This window comes from Balaenoptera musculus, chromosome 16, assembly GCF_009873245.2.
Source record: "Balaenoptera musculus isolate JJ_BM4_2016_0621 chromosome 16, mBalMus1.pri.v3, whole genome shotgun sequence".
NCBI lineage: Eukaryota > Metazoa > Chordata > Mammalia > Artiodactyla > Balaenopteridae > Balaenoptera > Balaenoptera musculus.
Genome location: NC_045800.1, coordinates 15,153,969 through 15,169,596, shown reverse-complemented (window position 1 = coordinate 15,169,596; position 15,628 = coordinate 15,153,969). Strand labels below are relative to the sequence as shown.

General features: G+C 33.4%; 1 protein-coding gene across 1 annotated transcript in view; it reads left to right on the top strand.

Moving 5' to 3' along the window:
- Positions 1–15,628, top strand: part of ATRNL1 (attractin like 1) — a 688,151-nt gene that overhangs the window by 316,175 nt on the left and 356,348 nt on the right. The gene's annotated exons all lie outside the window — the stretch shown is intronic.

Sequence of the window (15,628 nt, the reverse complement as noted above, 5' to 3'; positions counted from 1 at the left end):
TTTGACTTATGTAAGTGGAAATATCATGCATATCTTAATAGTTATAAGAAGTTAATTTTTTCAGTTAACAACATTTATTCCCATATATTTTGGGTGGTTTAACTGTAGTATGCCTCCATTAAAATCTAACTGGAAAATCTATAGAATAATAGATCCCATAAGCAAAGGTAAGGTTATATTAATCAACTTCATATTACTAGTGGGTTTGTGTATTTGAATGATTACATTTCCTGTACCAGGAACTTTTATTTCTTTTATTCTCTTTACAGTTCTTTAAAGACTAAAAAATATATTAATATAGATCGTTACCACATTATTTGCTTATACTTCATAGTATAGTATGCATCTCTAATGCTTAAAAATCAATAAGAACAATATTGTCTGGGATAAGTCAATGTCCAATGAGTAACTGATCTTGTGTTCATGATGCTCTATTTTCCTGCACATTTCACAGTCACGCAGCATAAAACCTAAGTTTGAATTTAACATAATCAACCTGAAATTTGAGTTAAAAATAATAAACTAAAACCCATAAATAGTAGCTCTGAGTGACACACTACTTTTCTTAAGGCAAACACATTAACTCTTTCCTCTGTTTCATGGGCACAAAAAAACAGAAAAGAATTAATATCATTAAGTTATACTTTACTAAGGAAATGTCATGAGTCAACAATTTATGATAAAATCATCTCTGAGAGGCTAAATTTGTGGTAAATGGGTTCTCATCTAAATATTATTAATGTAATGCATCATTGTTTACTAAGTAAGTTACTGTACCTCTTTAGAAATACACCCAACTTATTTAGAGAGAGGAGAGTGGACAGAGTGAAGAGAGTAACGAGAAAATGTTACTTTGGGTGGAAAAATTAAAATTAATTCATTTAGGTACTGTATGAAACTTCTTGTATAATTTCTTAGTAATTTAAGAATCTGTATTTTATTTTTAATGGTCAAACATTGCAATATCTAGATAAAGCTTTCCATAAAACATGTTGCTTTGTCAAAAAAGCAAGAAGTTTTAAAAATCATTATTAAATAATGAGCTCAAATAAATGTTTATCTTGGCAGTTAATGGCCTTAGTATCAACTTATTTTTGCTTAACATTTTCTGTAATATTATGACACAAATCAATCATTTGATGTACCACTTAGAAAAAACAGTGCCAATTAACTATGGCTGTCTTGCCACTAAGAATATTTGTTTTATACTATTCAAAGGACTCATACAGAATTACTTAGATATAGATTTTATTGTATATCAACATATATATACATTGAAAGGAAAGTAAAAGCAAAATAAATTGGGTAAGGCATTACCAAAACTTGTTCACGTTCATAGTCCAGTTTTTCATAAATCACTTTGACTCAGGAAAAAAACGTTTTGTTTATTTCACATAGTATCATTGACTAGAGTAATCAAGTTTGTGTCTGTGCAGGCAATGACAACTATATCATAACTGCCATCTGGCCAGTAGTGATTGTACAATTTCATTGATTGTAAGACACATCAGACTTCAGAGATATTAAAATGTGAAAACAAAGTATGTCTTAGAATCTATAAAATATGGTAGGGCCTACTTTATAAGGTTTATAGTACTAAATGAGTTAATATGTGCTAAATACCCCACTGCCTGTTACTTACCAGACTTCAACAAACGTTAGCAGTTATTGTTTGTTGATACGTAAAATAAAGAATGATTAGCAATATATTATGCATTCATATTAGTAACAGCAACTCCTGTATATCTAGGATTCTTTTCCTCCTCCATATCCACTTTAACACAGTGGTTCTCAATCTAGCCGGTCCTTTAGAATCACCTGTAGATCTTAAAACATATATTTATATATCCCTGAGTGCCACTCCACTACTCGACCCCCATCAGACCTCTAAATCAGAATTTCTTTGAGACTCAGCTTGATGTATCTATTTTTAAGCCCACAATTGATTGTAATATGCACCATTAGCATTGAAACTCTGCTTTGACTTCTACTCTTAGAGAGATGGAAAACCATTGAAGGGTTTTCCACAGAGGAGTTAAGTGATTTGAGCTAAAAGGATCTGCTTTTAAACTGATAATTCTGCTGCTGTGTTAAAACTAGATTATAGATAGACACCTGTAGACACAGGGAGACTAGTAAGTAGGTTATTACCATACCTGGTGAGAGATGATGATAGCTCAGATCAAGAGGTGGCAGTGGATATGGCAAGAAGTGATTGGATTATGAGTACGTATTGAAGATAATAACAGGATTAGATGGATGGGGTGGTGTGAGAAAGAAATAAACCAACCATAGAGCTCGCAGAAAATGGAGGAAATAATAGAGACTAGAGGAGAAATTAATGCAATAGAGAATAGAAAAACAGCATAGAAAATCAATGAACATAAGTTGGTTCTTTGAAAGATCAACAAAATTGACAGAATAGCTCAACTGACCAAGAATAAAAGAGAGAAGATTCAAATCACTAAAATCCGGAATGAAAGAGGCAATATTATTACTGATCTTCTCGAGATAAAAAGCCTTCTAAAGGTACACTATGAACATCTGTAGGCCAACAAACTGGATAATTTAGGTGAAATGGAAGACTCCTGGAAAGGGATAAACTGTCAAAACTGATTCAAGAAGAAACATAAAATCTGAGTTAGACCGTAACAAGCAGAAAGATTGCATTAGTAATTTAAAAATTTCACACTAGATGAATCAATGTCCTGTCTGCAACAAGCACATGTAGCACCCAGATCTTGCTTTGTAATACAATTTTCCAATGAAAGGAACCAGGGGTTTTTGGAGAATTGGCCGATTTTCGGACTGGGATGGGAAATACACAAACTGAGCCTGGAGTTTCTTGTAGTGCCAGAATGTAAGGAATTGTTCAAATACACAAACACACATACACACACACACACACACACAAACACTACAATGATGAGAGTATGTCAAAGGGATACTAGAGCCACCAGAGACAGCTCCTATGATCAAAACAGGAACAATTTGAGCAGTAAAATAAAGTAATATTTTATGATAAGCGGGTATATAAAATAAATATCAATGAACCCATACTGATATAAACAAGTTATTGAATAAATAAATAAATGGAGGAGAATTGATGTTCTCCCATGCAGAAGAATTCCAAATAGTTTATGTAGGTAGTTTGCCCTTGAGTAGGTGGAGCATAGCTGCACACTCCTTAAGTGTGAGATGAACATGGTGACTTCCTTGCAAAGCACCTGGTATGGAATGGGGTAAAAAGAGTAAAACTGAGTCACTTTACAGTGGAGAAGTCTGGCAGACACACCCTTAGCCAGGTGATCAAGGTCAACATCAACAGAGATTAATCATGGTGATAGTATGTATCTTTGATATGATGTGATAAGAATGGGACTTTATCTCTGCGGTCTTCCTCCCCAAAACCCATAACTCTAATCTAATTATGAGAAAAACATTAGCTCAGTCCTAGCTGAAGAACAATACCTGAATCTAAAAAATACTTGATCAGTACTCATCAGAACTGTCAAGCTTTAGGAGACATGACTACTAAATGTAACGTAATATCCTAGAAAGGATCCTGGAACAGAATAAAAAATGGACTTTAGTTAATAATAATGTATCAATATTGGTTCACTAATTGTCACAAATATACCATACTAATGCAAAGTGATACTAATAGGAGAAACTGGGTATGGGACATACTGAAACTCTGAAATATCTTTGCAATTTTTCTATAAATCTAAAACTATTACAAAATGAAACTATTTTTAAGAATTTTCACAAAGAAAAGTCTAGGCTCAGATGGCTTAACTGGTGAATCCTACCAAACATATAAAGAAGAATTAATATCAGTCCTCACAAACTCTTCCAAAAAAATAGAAGAGGAAGGAACGCTTTCCAACTCTTTCTGTGAGGCCAGTATTATCCTGATACCAAATACAGACTTTGACATAAGCACAGACCAATATCCCTTATGCATACACACAAAAAAATCCTCAACAAAATACTAGCAAACTGAAACCAAAAACACATGAAAGAATTATACACTATGGCCAAGGAGGATTTATCTCATGAATGTAAGACTGGTTCAACATATGAAAATAAGTCAATACAATACACCATATCAATAGAATAAAGGACACTAATCACATGAGAATCGCAATAGATGGTAAAAAAAAAAGCCAAACCCTTTCATTATAAAACACCCAACAAACTAAGAGCAAAAGCAAACTTAACCTGGTAAAGGGTGTCTACGAAAAACACATAGCTAGTTAACATCATATTTAAAGAATTCTTCCCTAAGGTCAGGAACAAATCAAGGATGTCCACTCTTAATGTTTCTGTTCAACATTGTACCCAGATGTTCAAGCCAGAGCAATTAGGCAAGGAAATGGGGTAACAGACATCCAGATTGGAAAGAAGTAAAACTATCTCTATTAGCAGATGACATGTTTTTTGTATAAAAATCCTCGGGAAACCACCAAAAGATTATTAGAATTAATAAATGGTTTCATTAAACTTATAGAATATAAGATCAATATACAAAAATCAGTTCTATTTCTATACACAAACAATGAACAATCTGAAAATAGAATTAAGAAAACAATTTGATTTAAAATAACATCAATACGAATAAATTACTTAGGAACAAATTTAAGAAGATAAGTATGAAACTTATACTCTGAGAACTACAAAACATTGTTGAAAGAAATTAAAAAGATTTAAATGAATGGTAAGATATTCCTAGTTGGTAGATTGGAAGGCTTTATATTGTTAAGATGGCAATACTTCCCAACTGATACACAGATTTAGCATGATCCCTATCGAAACACCAACTGGCTTCTTAGTAAAAATTGACAAGAGAATCCTAAAATTCATGTAAAAATTCAGAGGACCCCGAATAGCTAAAACAATTTTGAAAAAGAGGACCAAAGCCGGAAGACTCACACTTCCTAAATTCAACTCACTGCAAAGCTACATTAATCAGTTTGGTGAGCTTACTGGCATATGGATGGACGTATGATCAACAGAATAAAATTGAGAGTCCAGAAAGAAACCCTTATATTTACAGTCAGTCGATTTTCTACAAGGGTTTTAAGACAATTAAATTGGGGAAAGATTAGTCTTTCCAACAAATGATGTTGGGCACCTGGATACCACATGCAAAAGAATGAAGTTGGACCGATACTTCACACCATCCACAAAATTGAGGGAACAATACACATAGATGTAAGAGCTAAAACTAAAAAATCCTTAGAAGAAAACACAGGAATAAATTTTCCTGACCTTGAAAAGTCCTCTTAGATATGACACCAAAACACAAGTGGCAAAAGAAAAAGTAGATAAATTGGAATTCATCAAAATTAAAAACTTTTGTGCTTCAAATAAAACCATCACGAAAGTGAAAAGACAACCTAAAGAATGAGAGTAAATGTTTGTAAATCATTTATCTAAGTGACTTGTATCTAAATATATAAAGAACTCTTACAACTCAGTAAAATAACAAATGATGCAATTAAAAATAGCCAAAAGATTATGACTGGGCGTTTCTCCAAATGAGATATATAAATGGCCAATAAACATATGAAAAGATGCTCAGCAACATTAGCCACCAGGAAAATAGAAATAAAACCCACAAAATACCACTTCACACCCACTAGGATGGTTATGATCAGCAATAATATGTTATTATTCACCAATAATTATCACCATTAACTACCAATATTCATCAATAAGTATCACCAATTATCACTAATAATAAATGATAATAATAAATTGAGGATGTGGAGAAATTTAATGCCTCATACATTGTTGCTGGGTGTGTAAAATGGTGCAGCCACTTTGTAATACAGTCTGTCAATTTCTCAAAAGGTTCAAGTCTCCTTATGACCCAGCAATGTCACCCCTAGGTATATACCACAGAGAAATGACAACATAGATAAACAGAAAAACTTGTGCATAAATATTTTTAACAACATTATTCATAATAGCCATAAAGCAAAACATCCCAAATGTCCATCAGCAGATGAGTGAATAGTGTGATATGTTTGTAAATGGAATGTTACACTGTATTAGAAAAGAATGAAGTCCTGATAGACGCTGTAACAATGGATGAACCTTGACAGCATTAGGCAAATCTATAGAGACAGAAAATTCGTGGTTGTCTTGGGCTGTGGGGTGCCTGGTGGGTGAGGAGTGAGGGGTGGCTGAATAGCAAGTGATTGCTAATAGGTACAGAGTTTCTTTTTGGGATATTGGAAATATTTAAACTTAGATTGTGTTGACTGTTGCACAGCTCTGTGAATATACTAAATACCATTTAATTTACACTTTAAATGGCTGAATTGTATTGTATATGAATATCTCAAAATAGCTGTTAAAAAATGAGAGAGAGAGAGAGGTTAGGAGGAGGAAGAGAGAACTTAAAGCATGAAGTGTAGATAACTCTTAAGAGGTTTTTTGCTTCAATGGGGCAGAGTGTATATACTTTACGCTCCTGCCTTTTGTTGTAGAGGAATTTACTTTCAGTGCTTCAGTCTAAAACTAATCCTTCCACTTGTGCACTGGATGGTCCTCATTGAATCATGTAGATAAGGCAACCATATAGTTGATTGAACTTAAACAAAACAAGCACACACATTTAAACTGGTTATTTAATTTTGGTGTTTTGTAATGTAAATGGAATGTTCATTAATATAGTACAACAAAGCAAGTAAATTATACCTTATTCTTGAAGTCTAACAGATGCTTCTCATTAACAGTCATTTATGTGGGTCGTTATAAAAAGGAAACAGAATTAAAAATCTATTTTTTGTTTTATTTACACCTGCTAGATGACTAGGGACTAGTATGTTCTCTCTTACATCTAAAATACCTGATTAGTAAAAGAAGAATTGTCTTATCAGAAGTTGCATTGCTTTTGCTGAAATAATATGTTTTTTAAAGTAAAAGATATTATTTCAAGGTATATGATCTTTTGTATTGCATAAATTATTGTGGAATGATGGAAATAGAATTTCTCAGGATTGTATTCAGATCCAGGATTTGGCACATTAAAAGTTGAGTGTATGGGTGATAGTATTACCAGCATTCCATATTAACATCGTTCATATTTTGTAAATTGTTGTTTAAAATAAAAGAATTGTCACATTTAAGAATATGCCATAATTTTCACATCTGTATTTGAGGGTCCCTCTGCCTACCTCCTACCTCCTTCCTACAGTGTCCTCCCCACCCCACGACTGCACACTTTTTTGCTAGCTGTATACTATTAATACTTGGACATTTATATATAATTTTTATTTTTATAAATTTATTTATTTATTTATTTTTGGCTGCGTTGGGTCTTCATTGCTGCGTGAGGGCTTTCTCTAGTTGCGGCGAGCGGGGGCTATTCTTTGTTGCAGTGCGTGGGCTTCTCATTGTGGTGGCTTCTCTTGTTGCGGAGCGCGGGCTCTAGGCGCGCAGGCTTCAGTAGTTGCGGCACACGGAGTCTAGAGCACAGGCTCAGTAGTTGTGGCGCACAGGGCTTAGTTGCTCCGTGGCATGTGGAATCTTCCCGGACCAAGGCTCGAACCCGTGTCCCCTGCATTGGCAGGCGGATTCGTAACCACTGCGCCACCAGGGAAGTCCCTGTATATACATTTAAGCCTAATACATAATTAAGCACTATGTATAATTTTATGAGCTAAAATTTCTTCTCTTTGTGAACTTTTAAGATACATTCTACTGATTCTAGTTGGATAGAAAATCTGCTTCTAGGAATGTTTTAAAAATTATGACTGAACATGGTTACTGTAATGCATTCCTTATTAATTGTCCAAAATTAGTTTAGTTATCTAACAGTATATAGTTATCTCAATCATGTACTTAGTATTTTTATTTCAAAATAAAAATGCTTTTATTAATATCAGCATCCTGAAGAATTGATTTTCCCAATAATTCAACCACATTATAAGGGACATAAAAACAGTATTAAATTGAAACATCTAGATATTGTGCACCCTCCATCACTGGTAGTGGTTTACTGTAATAGGGATTCTCAATCAAAGAGGACATTTCAAAATAGTATAATTTGAAAAAGCCTCCTCCGGTTGATTTTGATGTCCCCTTTAGAGAGGCAATTCTCCTTTCTTTCTCATCCCCAAGAGTCACAGCTGTACTGGAAATAATGCTAAATTGGCATTTGACACATACTGTCATTATCAAGAAATTACCTGGTATTCTTGCTACATAGTATATTGCATTTATTTATTTTTAAAGTCTTTTAATATCTGCATAATTATGGTCTAATTTGGTTTGTTGTCATTCACTGAAATGATTCATATACTTTAATTGTAATATCTAGGAAAGCCACTATTAGAGTAGTATTGAATGAACATGGTATTCATAGAACATGAATGAATCTAATATTGAAAGTATTAGCTATTTTAGTATATTAATTAACTTGAGTCTGAAATCACTGTTATATTATAACCAATAGTTTGAACAAGGGCAGGCAATCACAGCTTGATTCTTTATTCCCGTAGCTCATGAAAACTCATTTCATGTGGCCAAATGGTTTCTGTTCCTTGAGTAGCTAAGGACAAGCACGATTTTTTTTCCCCTCCCTTTTTTTTCTAGACATGTTTTCCATTTCTTTGGTAATTTATTTCACAAAATTTTATTCTAATAGTGGAAGAGAATATTAAGTCAGTCTCTCTACTGGAAGTAAACATTGGGCACATTGCTAACAAATCAAACATCATTTTTATTACCTTGTTTGCATTTTTTAATATCTATTTTTAATAAGTGATATGTCTATGTTTCAAAATTCAAAATTTGCACCCCTGTTCCCTAATCACTCAATTCTCTCCTTCCCAGAGCCAATCAGTGTTACCAGGGTTTTTTGTTTTTGTATTCTTTTGAAGTTATTTAATGCATACACAAGTAACTGTGAACATACCTTTTTCCCTTTATTATTTACTCTAATGATAGCATACTATATACACCTGTTTGGAAGATTTTAACATTTAACTTTAAAATTCTGAATAATTCTTATAATTCTAAATTATTACTTTTTTAAAGGAATATTTCATATCTAATAATGAGGAGTCAAAAATGTAAAACTAGTATTTTCGTGGTGTATCACATTTTGACCATTTTTAATTTTTTTCTCTTTACTATTTATTTCTATCGTGAAGTAATGCACTTAGAATATTCTTTCAAAGAGATTTTTGGAAGAATTCCAGGATACCATTTTAGCTATTAATTCTGAGAAATAATTCTTTTTTAAAATTTTATTGAAGTATAGTTGATTTACAATGTTATGTTAATTTCTGCTGTGCAGCAAAGTGACTCAGTTACACACATATATGTCCTTTTTCATATTCTTTTCCATTATGGTTTATCACAGGATATTGAATATAGTTCCCTGTGCTGTATAATAAGACCTTGTTGTTTATGCATCCTATATATAATAGTTTGCATCTGCTAATCCCAAACTCCCAATAATTCCCTCCCCAACCCCCTCTCCCCCTTGGCAACCACAAGTCTGTTCTCTATGTCTGTGAGTCTGTTTCTGTTTCAGAGGTGTGTTCATTTGTGTTGTATTTTAGATCCCACATATAAGTGATATCATATGGTATTTGTCTTTCTCTTTCTCACTTACTTCGCTTAGTATGATAATCTCTAGGTCCATCCATGTTGCTGCAAATGGCATTATTTCGTTCTTTTTTTTATGGCTGAGTAGTATTCCATTACGTGTGTGTGTGTTTGTGTGTGTGTGTGTGTGTGTGTGTATCACATCTTCTTTATCCATTCATCTGTCGATGGACATTCACATTGTTTCCATGTCTTCACTATTGTAAATGGTGCTGCTGTGAACATAGATGCACATGTATCTTTTCAAATTATAGTTTTGTTTGGGTATATGCCCAGGAGAGGAATTGCTGGATCATATGACAACTCTATTTTTAGTTTTTTGAGGAATCTCCATACTGTTATCCATAGTGGCTGAACCAATTCACATTCCCACCAACAGTGTAGGAAGGTTCCCTTTTCTTCACAGCTTCTCCAGCATTTATTATCCGTAGACTTTTAAATTATGGTCATTCTGACTGATGTGAGGTGGTACCTCATTGTAGTTTTGATTTGCATTTATCTAATAATTAGCAACGATGAGCACCTTTTCATGTGCTTATTGGCCACGTGTATGTTTTCTTTGGAGAAATGTCTATTTAGCTCTTCTGCGCCCTTTCGGTTGGGTTGTTTGTCTTTTTGTTATTGAATTGTATGAGCTGTTTGTATATTTTGGAAATTAAGCCCTTGTAGGTCACATCATTTGCAATTATTTTCTCCCAGGCCATAGGTTGTCTTTTCGTTTTGTTTATGGCTTCCCTTGCTGTGCAAAAGCTTGTAAGCTTGATTAGGTCCCATTTGTTTATTTTGCTTTTATTTCTATTGTCTTGGAAGACTGACCTAAGAAAACATTGGTATGATTTATGTCAGAAAATGTTTTGCCTATGTTCTCTTCTAGGAGTTTTATAGTGTCTTGTCTTATATTTAAGTCTTTAAGTCATTTTGAGTTTGTTTTTGTGTACGTTGTGAGTGTGTGTTGTAACTTCATTGATTTACATGCAGCTGTCCAACTTTCCCAACACCACTTGCTGAAGAGACTGTCTTTTCCCCATTGTATATCCTTGCCACCTTTGTCAAAGATTAATTGTCCATAGGTGTGCGGGTTTATTCCTAGGCTCTCTGTTCTGTTCCATTGATCTGTATGTCTGTTTTTGTGCCAATACCATGCTGTTTTGATTACTCTAGCTTTGTAGTATCATCTGAAGTCTGGTAGGGTTGTGCCTCCTGCTTTGTTCTTTTTCCTCAGGATTGCTTTGGCAATTCTGTGTCTTTCATGGTTCCATATACATTTTAGGATTACTTGTTCTAGTTCTGTGAAAAATGTCATGGGTATTTTGATAGGGATCACATTAAATCTGTAGATTGCTTTGGGTAGTATAGCCATTTTAACAATATTAATTCCTCCAATACAAGAGCATGGGATATTCTTTCCATTTCTTTGAATCATCTTCAGTTTCCTTTATTAATGTTTTGTAGTTCTAAGCATATGTCTTTTACCTCCTTGGTGAGTTTTATTCCTAAATATTTTATTATTTTTTGAGGCAATTTTAAAGGGATTGTTTGTTTGCATTCCCGTTCTGATACTGAGAAATAATTCTTAAAACCACACCCCAGTGGAGTACCTCTCAAAAACTCATTGCTCTTACTCCTTTATAATAATCATGTAAGGAAAATTACTAAGGATTTCAGTAAGAAATTTAAGGAACAGAAAGCTAAATTATAATCTTAGAGAGTTAAATTAAAATACTGGCAAACTGCTTTAGTCTATGTTGTAAATTCTTTGAAATATGAATAAATGGAAAATAAGAAAATTTGACTTCTGCTATTTTTCCTGCATTTAAATTTAAAAAATAATTATATGTAAATAGTTTTATGTTGGTGTAGAAAGACTATATAATTGTATAGTCATTATATCATGCAATTATAAGTTTGTACGATAGCATTGTGTTAAAGGGTGGTACAGACTTATGGCACTCATGTACTGGTCTTCCACCTAGTGCATTTAGAGCAGTTTGTATTTGCTTACCTTGGCCCTATTTCCTTGCTTTGGAAATTGACTTACAATGATTTTGAAACACAGACTCTCCAACTGCTAATAATTTGAAGTATGGTAACATCTAAATTTATTAGTATTATCACTTTTATTATTTTTTAGCTGCATTGGGTCTTCATTGCTGCACGCTGGCTTTCTCTAGTAGGGTTGAGCGGGGGCTACTCTTCATTGTGGTGTGTGGGCTTCTCATTGTGGTGGCTTCTCTAGTGGTATACGGGCTCTAGGCATACGGGCTTCAGTAGTTGCAGCACACAGGCTCAGTAGCTGCAGTGCCCAGGCTCTAGGGCACGCAGGCTCAGTAGTTGTGGTGCCTGGGCTTAGTTGCTCCATGGCATGTGAGATCTTCTCGGACCTGTGTCACCTGAATTGGCAGGTGGATTCTTAACCGCCGCGCCACCAGGGAAGTCCCAACATCTAAATTTAAAACCTATACATGGTCAGTATTTTTAAGTAAAGTATGTAAGATTGTAATTAAAAATCCAGAAGTCATCACTTGTGTATTGGAAATTTCCCTTTGACTATCTTTTTTCGGGGTGGGGGGACAATTGCTGTGCCTTCATCTTTAATATCCTATCTTTATTTTTATTTATTGCTTTCTATCAATTTTTCTACTTGTATAAAACTGTATTTTTCTTTAAAATTCCAAGTTATTACTGTAAAATAACATTAGTTTCTATAAAACACAGGTTAGCAAGATCCTATTTAGTCTGTTCCTTTTACAGTGCCTCACTAAAAATATTAACTTCTTATTTATTCTTATTACCTCCTGAAGTACTGACATTGTGGACTCCAGAAAGGTTTATAATTGGAACATCATCTTTGACTTTCAAAAACCACACATATTTGTTTAAACAATTCTATATGAAGCCCATAGTTTTGTAATCAAAATGAGAGAAATACACTATTCTTTTAGGCTGGTTTTGTATTATATCATTATAAATAGCTGTGGACAATTTATTGTTACTTTCAGAATAGTTATTTGCCTAACAGATGAGCTAACATGAATTAAACAGTAAATCAGTTTTACTTCCTTTAGATAATTAGTAATTTACATATAACCTTTGGCTATTCTTTTATCTTAGGGTATTGATATAAGTTGCATAAAATTGTTTTCTATATGGAAAATGCTTTGAAATGCAAAATCTAATTAAAATGCACTATTATTTTAGGACAGTTGTGTTGCTACATGATACTATAGAGACTATTATGAATATTTGAGGAATCTGAATGGAATGTGTAAGGAAGCTAAATTGTAACCTCTATGCACTACTATAGGTTTTTTAATCAATCATTTGAAACAAGTGAAACTGTCAAAGTATTTAAAGTATTGCATTTTTTATATATACTATAGAAAGAGTACTAGAAATAGTGCTGTTGTTGCCATATCATGCTACCTGGCCTATTTCAAGTCAGGCACACATTAAAAGGATAAGTTTGTAAGATACACTAGGTAAGAGGGAAGACTTATTGTGAATGTAGGCATCCTGCCCAGAGGCTCTGACACAGACACCTGGAGGCTGCCCCAAAAGTGAGGGCATCAACACATTTACAGCCAATTAATTGCACATCAGTTGGTGAACCGTACATCAATTACTGGCAGCTGAAATCCAGTTTTGGAGAAAACATGGTAAATGGTGTACCTGTCTGTCAGCTAGGTCATACGAAAAGTATTTGTCAAGAACATCTTATTTACTTAACACACATTGTTTAGCAACTGCTCAATATTGGGTAAACAATTGTTGCATTTCATTTTAAAACTCCAAAAAGTTCTTAGGCTTTTTAAAGATTGAAAGTAGAATCTTGTGCTGGCTGGAAACTTATGTGTCTATATTATTATTTTCCAGAATTTTAATATCTTGGATAATAGCTTAGTAATCTTAAATTTTTACAAATTAGAATTAATGCTTTTTTGGACTGCTGTTCCTTTTTTTTCTTTAGTATTGTGGTAAAATGGACTACTGTTTTAATAATTCTTTGAGATGTATTTGGGTAATTTCTTTTCCACTGAAACATCTCATTTTGTTTCAGAGATTAATTAAAAATTGGGGTTTGCTAATTAAACCTGTTTTTCATTTAATTTTTTTAACATCTTTATTAGAGTATAATTGCTTTACATTGCTTTAGTTTCTGCTAACAAAGTGAATCAGCTATACATATACATATAGCCCCATATCCCCTCCCTCTTGTGACTCTCTCCCACCCTCCCTATCCCACCCCTCTAGGTGGTCACAAAGCACTGAGCTGATCTCCCTGTGCTATGCGGCTGCTTCCCACTAGCTATCTATTTTACATTTGGTAGTGTATATATGTCCATGCCACTCTCTCACTTCGTCCCAGCTTACACTTCCCCCTCCTCATGTCCTCAAGTCCATTCTCTACGTCTGCATGTTTATTCCTGTCCTGCCCCTAGGTTCTTCAGAACCATTTTTTTTTTAGATTCCATATATATGTGTGAGCATACGGCATTTGTTTTTCTCTTTCTGACTTACTTCATTCTGTTTGATGGATCTATTTTATCAAGAAAATATATATTAATTAAAAGTATGTATCAGGGAATTGGTGAGGGATGTCGTGCATGCCAACAGTCTATTAAAAGATCAAGAATTGTTAAGATTCATTTCACTTTGATGCCTCTGTTGATAGTTTTAGTCTATTTTTAATTGAAAAGTAAAATCATATACTTATTCAGTCTTTGTTAAGGTGTAATTTGAGATCAATGCAAGAACATATTTTTTCCTTATTTTGTTAAGACTTACTAATTTTTTACATCTCCTAATTAGCAAATTATCTGCTCATTAGTGAACAACTAGGAGGCATTTTAATAACAGTAAGTTTAATTAGGATGGTGAAAACCAAACACATTCTCTAGGAAGCGCTTGCAAGGAGAATAATGCATAATAAGTTAACAATCACAATGTCTGTGAATTCCTTTTGTTTAACCTTTATAAAACCTTTATAGTCTTGCTACTTGATGAGTGAAGTATTTGGTGGCAGCTTGAATACTATCATCCTTTATCTAGTTGTTACTCTACTTAATATGCCTCATTATTGTGCTTAGAATTACTTTTTATTTTTCTTAAGATAAATGTTTGTTGGATTTCAAATGAAGGTGACTTTGACACTGAAAGCTGGCAGTTAACGATAACAGTGGAATAACTTTTTATGAGTGTGGGTGCATAGAATCATGTCTGGCAGAGGTTATTGTCATACACAGTAAGTGGCCAGCACACTTCGTGCAGGCTATTAAATCTTAGTGATATGTGTTATTTCAGTAGAGGAAAAAAGGGTATTATGGTAAGTCTTTTGTCAGTATTGAAGTTCACAAGAAATGGAACAAATTCTAATTGGCTTCATCTTTTTGTATGTCAAAAATTTAATATTGAAAGTGAGCTTAATAATCTGAGTACAGGAGCATTAAACAAAATAAAGCATAGCCATTGAAGACAGGATATCCATTTACTAAAGTCTGTTTTAGCTTTTTGTTGTAGTATTAAAGATTTTAAATTACAGCAGCAATACTTTGGTACCAATATTTTTAGTTAGTATTGACCATAAAGACATAGTGATAATGTCTATAGGAACTGGATGTTACCCCATAATTTTTTTTTGCCAGAATTTAGATTCTAAATATAAAGCTCTCAGCAGGTTCTTAATGTTTGGCCAAAATTCACATGTTATCTTAGCAAGAATATGATGCGATGATTAAAAAGCAAATGTAGACTCTTTTGAACAATATTTTAAAATTGATTTTTCAGTGCATTTTTTTATTTTAATAAAATTTAATTTTTAAATAAGTAATACATTCACATAGTTCAAAAATAAGAAGAAAGTAAGCATTTATAAATTGAGAAGTTTCACATCTAACTATAACTTTGTCCACCCCTTCAGCCCATGCTCCCATAGAGCACTGTTTATGTGTCCTTCCAAGATTTTTAATACAAATATCAACATATGCAAATATGTAATATT